The sequence below is a fragment of the Phascolarctos cinereus genome, unplaced genomic scaffold (genome assembly GCF_003287225.1).
Source record: "Phascolarctos cinereus isolate Bilbo 61053 unplaced genomic scaffold, phaCin_HiC Scaffold_8;HRSCAF=390, whole genome shotgun sequence".
Lineage (NCBI taxonomy): Eukaryota > Metazoa > Chordata > Mammalia > Diprotodontia > Phascolarctidae > Phascolarctos > Phascolarctos cinereus.
Window position 1 is genome coordinate 9,784,283 of NW_027556291.1, and position 8,219 is coordinate 9,792,501.

Below are 8,219 nucleotides of genomic sequence, written 5' to 3' on the forward strand. Positions count from 1 at the left end.
TCATATTTACTGCGTTAGGCATTAGAATGCCTTAGTATGGTTATGAGAATCGTTTTACCCTTGTAGACTCTCAGAGAGGGGGGCCCCCCGGGGGCCCTTTGGTTTAGTATGGCTGAAGAGGCTCATGAGAGCTCAGTACATGCTAGTGAAATGAATGAATGAGTGAGCAAGTGGCTAATTTTATGACTCTTTAATGACGTGGGCCTAAAGTTCTCTGGCCCCAGAAGCTAGCATTTATATACCTCCCCTTCCCCCGTACTTTTGTCCTCGTGGCTATACTGCAATTTCTCCAAAGGGCTCCTCCTGACCAAATATCTCTCCTTTGTTCCGGCCCTACTGGAGTCACCTCAGCTGTGGTGCCCCTGGTGCCATCTCCTTGGCATCTTCTCCTTGATCTCTGTCGTATCGGTGTTATCCTGTTGGTGCCGAATCTTCTCCCTTGACCTTGTCTTTGTGGCACCCGACTCATGTGCTGCTGCTTCTTCTGCTGGCTCTGCCGTCGTTTTAGCTGCCTCCTGTTCTCACCGTCTGGGAGCTCATCTGCTATCCAGATGGGGACAGCAATCACAATGACAACTCCCAAATCTCCTCTTAGCCTGAACCCTGACTCCTCCTGACGATGGAGTATCTGCAGTGGTGTCAACATCAAATAGAAACAGCGTGCTGGCCTCATTGACCCACGTCAGCTATGATGGATTTTTCTTTCTTTTTTTTTCCAACATTTCCCCATTGCATTTCAATGTGGTTTGGGCCCATTCAGGAGAAGCCTGTGGACCTTGAGGTAAGCTTTGGTGTAGCAGATTGGGAATCAAGGAAAACCTGGGTTCTAACCCTACCAGCTCTGTCTATATAGGATCCAAAATTGGGATCTGGGAGGGACCTTCAGAGGCCATCTGGTCCACCCCCCCCCCCATTTTACAGGAGTGGAGCTTGAGGGCCATGGCTACCCAGGCGGTAATGATAACAGTAGCAGCTAGCTTTTAGGTAACATTTTAAGGTTTAGAAAGTACCTTACACGCGTAATCTCATTTGATCTGTACAATAACTCCCATTTTACAGATGAGGCAGTGGAGGCTCACAGAGGTTCAGTAACTTCTCCATGGTCATGCAAGTAGTGACAGAGACTGGATTTGACTCAGGATCCACATTGTCTCTGAGTCTCAGTTTCCTCACTTATCAAATAGGGATAAGCATGCTCATAGTACCTACTTCACAGGGTTGTTGTGAAGATCCAGTGTGATAGTGTGGAAAGTTGCGGAAATGCTGGGCTACTTTTGTTATTGATGTCATCATTACCTCTAGTTGTGAAAGGACTTCTGTATTTGAATGGTCTTACAACATCTGAACACCTGGACCACTAAGTTCTTTTGTATTCCTCTAATAACAGTAATGACATTTCCATGGCATCTTTAAGTTTGCGAAGCACTTATGTCTCTACTTTCATTTGAGCTTCATAACAACACTCTGAGTAGAGGCTGTAGGTCTTATTATCCCCATTTTGCAGAGGAGGAAACTGAGGCTCAGAGGTGAAGTGACTTGCCCAGGGTCATAGTTAGTAGGCATCAGAGGTTGGGTTTGAACACAGGTCTTCCAGATTTCAAGTGTAGCATCCAATCCACCATGCTAGGCCACTTGGTGCAGTGCTGTCCAGAATCAACAGTCAATATTGTTGACTAGATACCTGGTTGGCTGTCTCCCTTGGAAGGGAGGTCATCTAGCCTGGGGCAGAGCGGTTGGCCTCGGAGAGTTCTAGAAAGCTGTTGGCCATTATGGACATTTATTAGGTGAGCAGGAGCTCTTTCACATGTGTGGACTCTCACTATGGCAGTGTTCCCATAACTGCCTTTTGGAAAGTCTTTACTTTTAAAGAGCTACTGAAATGGGGGTATTTTTTCTTCCCATTAACATCTCTTACCACCTGTTCTAAAAAGCTGCAAGGCTGGTAGCTATCATTAGCAAATGATGCTCAGGAAAGATGGTACCGGACAAAGCCCATTAAACAGACATGGTCCTTGTCTTCCTGCTGTTTGACATCCAAAGAGGTTAATGTTGGTTTGCATGACCAGTTGACAAACAGACTATTTGACTAAATTACATGTAGAATTAAAATTGGGAGCATTTGATATTTATGCAGGGGAAGGACTGACTGAAGAACAGATATTGCTCACATTAGGCCAAGCAGTTGGAGTTAGCCCACAAGACAGGTATCCTGGACGGGCCCTGCCAATGGGGAACAAGCTGGGTTTGGAATTGAATTGGTTGGAGGGAATGGGCTGGTCTGCAGCTTGAAAACTGCACGACATTTTCAAAGATCCCAACTTGCTCCTTGAAATAAAAACTTTTTTTTAACATCAGTATTCTGGCGATGCTATTTGGCTGTGACTCATAGAACATCACAATCTCTGAGGACTCAGAATTGCAGGTGACTCAACAGCCAGTGGAGAGTTGTAGAAGCTAGTTGCAACATGTTATTGTATGCAATGAGAGGCCTAAAAGATATAGTCCAGGAAATGTATGATTGGAAAAAGAGGTGGACTAAACCTGGGGTGAGAGCGAGGTAGATCCCATGGGCAGCTCAGATGCTGCCCTCACTGGCATCCATGAGATTTTTTTGGAATAGATTTTGATTGGTATCTTTTGTTTTTACATCACCTAGATGCCTCCCTATATCGCTCCCTTTCCCCACTTCCAGAGAGCTGTTCTTTATAACAAAGGAATTTTTTACAAACAGGAACAAGTTAACAAGTAAACCAGTTAACACAGAACCTGGGCACCATTTGGTCCATCCAGCCCCGTCTCCGCCCCCCCCCCCCAACACACACATAATAATATATGCAATGTTCCACTCCCGTGGACCTCTGCAAAGGAATGGAGGTGGGGCATGGGAGGGGCAGATTTCCTCATAGCTCTTTGTTGATGCCAAGCTTGCTTTTTTAAGCCATTTTGCAACATTCAGTTTCAGTGGTTTTGTAGTGGTAGTTCTGTCTGTTTATACCATTCTTTTAATGTATCTTGTTTTCCCCAGACCTGCTTCTTTAACTCTGCATCAGTTCATGTTAGTCTTGCCTGGGTTCTTCTCTGGATTCTTCATAATCATCATTTCTTACAACACGACATTTATGTACCAGAGTGGTTTGTTTGGCTCTTCTCTAGTCCATGGCCATCCTACTTTGTTTCCCTACCACAAAAAGTGCTGCTGTAAATATTTTGGTGTATATGTAGCCCATTTTAAGGGCAGCTAGGTGGTACAGTGGCTAGAGCACTTGGCCTGGAGTCAGGAATACCTGAATACAAAGCTAGTCTCATTAGGTATGTGATCCTGGACAAGTCACTTCTCTCTCTGCCTCAGTTTCCTTATCTGTAAAATGGGGATTATAATAGCACCTGCCTCCCAGGATTGGAAGGATAAAATGAGATATTTGGTAAGTGCTCTGCAGGGTTTAAAGTGCTATATAAATGTTAGCTATTCTTATTTCTTTTTGTCATTATAGCACGTGTTCCCCTGGGTGTGCCAGTCTATAGAATGAAACCGATCACATGCATTTCAGTGACCTCCTTGAAGTATATGCTTAGCAGTGGAATCTCTAGGTCAAAGGGTGGGGACATTTTAGCCACTTTATTTGGAAATATGCAGCAGTCCACTTAAGTCATTGCCATGCTTTTAAAGATGAAATTTTAATGAAAGGGTATATCCTGTTTTACCATAATGAATAGTGCCATAATGAATGTTATAAATATATATGTAGCTAGCTAGCTAGCTACATATATATCACAACTTAAAGTCTTATTGATGCTTTTAAAATAGTTTGAATTATCTAGCTATAACTAAACATCTGGGTAAAATATTGGATGATGGTACATCCATCACCAGACTGCATTTAGCCCCCTTGCACACTGCTGGAAACCCACTGGCCTGGAGCTTTGTTAAATAAAGAGCTAACTGAAAATTGCAAAGACATGGAGGGCGGAGCCAAGATGGTGGAGTGAAAGCAGTGACTTGCCTGAGCTCTCCCCCAAACCCCTCCAAATACTCATAAAAAATGGCTCTAAACAAATTCTGAAGCAGCAGAACCCACAAAAAGACAGAGTGAAATAAATTTCCAGCCCAAGACAACCTGGATGATTGATCAGAAAGGTGTATCGCACCGGGCTGGGAGCGCAGTGCAGCGTAGGAGTGCAGGCCACAGCGAACCTGGAGCAGGCCTCAGAGGACTGAATTGTGGGCAGCTGTGGAGGTTTCCAGACTCCTCATGCCAAAGACAACTTAGAAGGTCAGTGGGAAAAGTCTGTTTCTGTCGATGCTGAGAAAGGAAGGCAGGGTCTCAGCTTCATTCCCTACAGACTGAGGGGGAATCCAGTGGCTGATCAGAGAGGGATTGCAGGGATCTCTTTGCCAGTGCTGAGGCAGGAATCTCTTGCTTTGCCCTTGTTTGGATCTGGGTCACAGTTCTGGGTGGTGGTGCTGGGGTGAGGAGGAACGCTGGCGGGTGGAGCTTGTAGTGGCTGTGGAAGGAACCCTCCTCACAGTTACAGGACAGAAAGGAATACTTGTGGTCACAGGCCAGGAAAGGAGTAAACACCTCGCCCCTTATCATACCACCTTGGAAGAACTGAAAATTTACAGGTCCCTACAAGTATCTCTGAAAACAGCTGTACAAACCCCTGAAGCTTGGGACAGTACATTCTCCACATTGGAAGCAGACTCTTACCTTAACAAAGAGTTTAAAACTCAAGTAATTGGCCGGGATCATGAGCAAGCAGCGCAAAAAGAGTCAGACTATATTATCTTACTTTGGTGACAAAGAAGATCAAAATATACAACCAGAAGAAGACAACAAAGTCAAAGCTCCTACATCCAAAGCCTCCAAGAAAAATATGAATCAGTCCCAGGCCTTGGAAGAGCTCAAAAGGGATTTTGAGAAGCAAGTAAGGGAAGTAGAGGAAAAACTGGAAAGAGAAATGAGAGTGATGCAAGAAAATCATGAAAAACAAGTCAACAGCTTGCTAAAGGAGACCCAAAAAAATACTGAAGAAAATAACACCTTAAAAAAGCCTAACCCAAATGGCAAAAGAGGTCCAAAAAGCCAATGAGGAGAAAATGCCCTAAAAAGAAAAATTGGCCAAATGGAAAAGGAAGTCCAAAAGATTACTGAAGAAAATACTTCCTTAAAAATTAGAATAGAGCAATTGGAAGCTAGTGACTTTATGAGAAATCAAGACACTGTAAAACAAATCCAAAAGAATGAAAAATTAGAAAACAATGTGAAATATCTCATTGGAAAAACAACTGACCTGGAAAATAGATCCAGGAGAGAGAATTTAAAAATTATTGGACTATCTGAAAGCCATGATCAAAAAAGAGCCTAGACATCATCTTTCAAGAAATTATCAAGGAAAACTGCCCTGATATTTAGAACCAGAGGGCAAAATAGAAATTGAAAGAATCCACAGATCTCCTCCTGAAAGAGATCCCCAAAGGAAAACTCCTAGGAATATTAGCCAAATTCCAGAGTTCCCAGGTCAAGGAGAAAATATTACAAGCTGCCAGAAGGAAACAATTCAAGTACTGTGGAAACACAATCAGGATAACACAAGATTTAGCAGCTTCTACATTAAAGGACCGCAGGGCATGGAATATAATATTCCAGAGGGCAAAGGAGATAGGATTACAACCAAGAATCACCTACCCAGCAAAACTGAGTATAATCCTTCAGGGGAAAAAATGGTCATTCAGTGAAATAGAGGACTTTCAAGCATTCTGATGAAAAGACCAGAGCTGAATAGAAAATTTGACTTTCAAATACAGGACTCAAGTGGAACATGAAGAGGTAAACAGGAAAGAGAAATCATAAGAGACTTATTAAGATTGAACTGTTTACATTCCTGCATGGAAAGATGATATTTATAACTCATGAGACCTTTGTCAGTATTAGGGTAGTTGAGGAAAAAATTATTGTATGTATATAATATATATATATATATATATATATATATATATATAGATAGATAGATAGATAGATAGATAGATAGATAGAGGCACAGGGTGAGTTGAAGATTAAGGGGTCATATCTGGAGAATAAAATTAAGGGATGAGAGAGAGGATTATACTGGAGAAGAAGAAAGGGAGAGGTAGAATGGGGTAAATTATCTCACAAAGAAAAAACAGAAAAAAAGTCTCTTACAGTGGAGGGGAAGCAGGGGAAGGTGAGAGGGAATGAGTAAATCTTATTCTCATAGGATTTGGCTTAAGGAGGGAATAACATACACATTCAATTGGGTATGGAAATTTGTCTTACCCTACAGGAAAATAGGGGAGAAGGGGACAAGAGAGCAGGGGATGATAGAGAGGAGGGCAGATTGGAAAAGGGTGTAATCAGAAGTAAATACTTCTGAGGAGGACAGGGTCAAAAGAAAGAATAGAATAAATGGGAGGGCAGAATAGGATTAAGGGAAATAGAGTTAGTTTTTCACAACATGTCTACTATGGAAGTGTTTTGCATAACTGCACATGTACAACCTATATTGAGTTGCTTGCCTTTTCAATGAGGGTGGGTGGGGAGGGAGGAAGGAGAAAATTTGAAACCTAAAGTTTTAAAAACACATGTTTAAAAAAAAGTTTTCACATGCTACTGGGAAATAAGAAATACAGGAAATGGGGTACAGAAGTCTATCCTGCCCTACAGGAAAATAGAAGGGGAAGGGGATAAGAGAAGGGAGGGGAGATAGAAGAGAGGAGACTAGGGGAAGGGATATTCAGAATGCATGCCATCTTGGGGTGGGGGGAGGGTGAGAAATTTGGAACTCAAAAACTTGTGGAAATGAATGTTGAAAACTAAAAATAAATAAATTTGTATTTAAAAAAAAGAAAATTGCAAAAAGCTGGAAGCTTCACATGCTTGCAAAAGGCGGGTGAGGTGGAGTGCCTCGCACTTCTCACAGTTTCATGAACTTGATTGTTCCACATCCCCATGGATCGTGGTATGCGAGGGGGTGGCATTGTTGGGAGAATGGATTTCTGCCCTTTTTGGATTTGTTTTGACACCTCAGGAACGGGCATCCGCTTTCTCCGAAAGTGCTCTGAGGCTGCATGAAGTATAATAGCTGTGAGCTGGCACTGACCTTTCTCTTGCACCATTGCAGACCAGAAATAAATTGCGTTTGCTTTGGAGATCACAGACAGGTTACAAAGTGCAGGAGAAGAATGCAACAGTGTCCAGTCTGCTTGCAACATGTGTGGTTATGTGAAGAGTGGGATTAAGAAAGACTTTGCCGGAATCAAAGGCAGCTATTGACTGGTTAGAAATGCCAGGTGACGGTTGGGGGGAGATTTATTGTGTCTCCCCTGACTGAGCTGATGCACTTCATTCTTTGGCTTGTCCTTTGGGCTCTTTCTAAGCCCTGGCAGCTTGCTCAATGCAATGTCCTTTCCAGGCCCATGGAGAGCATTGTGCTCCTCCAATCAGAAGCATAAAGAGGAGTGATTGAGAAACGTGGACCAAATGAAGGAAGGCAGGCACGAAACACTTGGGAAGTCCGTAAGTGGCCAACTCCAATCAAGAATGAAGCCATATATAAATGTGAATTATTGTGATTGATTCTGTCTACGGGGCAGCTAGGTGGCGCAGTGGATAGAGCACCGGCCCTGGACTCAGCTTCTGAGGGGGTTGGGTTAGCTGGCTTCTGTGGGCCCTAGGGCCCTTTCACCTCTAGATCTAAGATCTTGTCATCCTAAGGCATTGGTTAAGAACTAGTGATGATGTCAGATTACTGAGGCATTGGGTTGGACCTGAGAGGCTGGGTTCAAATTATGCTCAGAGACTTATTAGCTATATGACCCTGGACAAGTCACTTTGTCTTTGTGTGCCTCAGTTTCCTTGACTATAAAATGGAAATAATAACAGCACCTACCTCCCTGTGTTGTTGTGAGGGTGAGATGAGATAGTATTTGTAAAACTTTTAGCACTGTATAACTGCTAGCTTTCATCATCATCATCTTTAAATGGCTGTAATAAAGTCACCTTTCCCATGGGACTGTTGGGAGAACCAAATAAGATAATATGCATAAAGTTTACAAACCTTTAAGTGGTCAATAAATTATTATTATTGTTACTATTACTCTCATGAATCCCTGCTCAATTTGGGGATGGCAGCCCCTCAAATTTCACTTGGTCCTAGTCAGTATGCTAAGAATGCTCTTTTTTTTCTGTATCTGGTGCCCT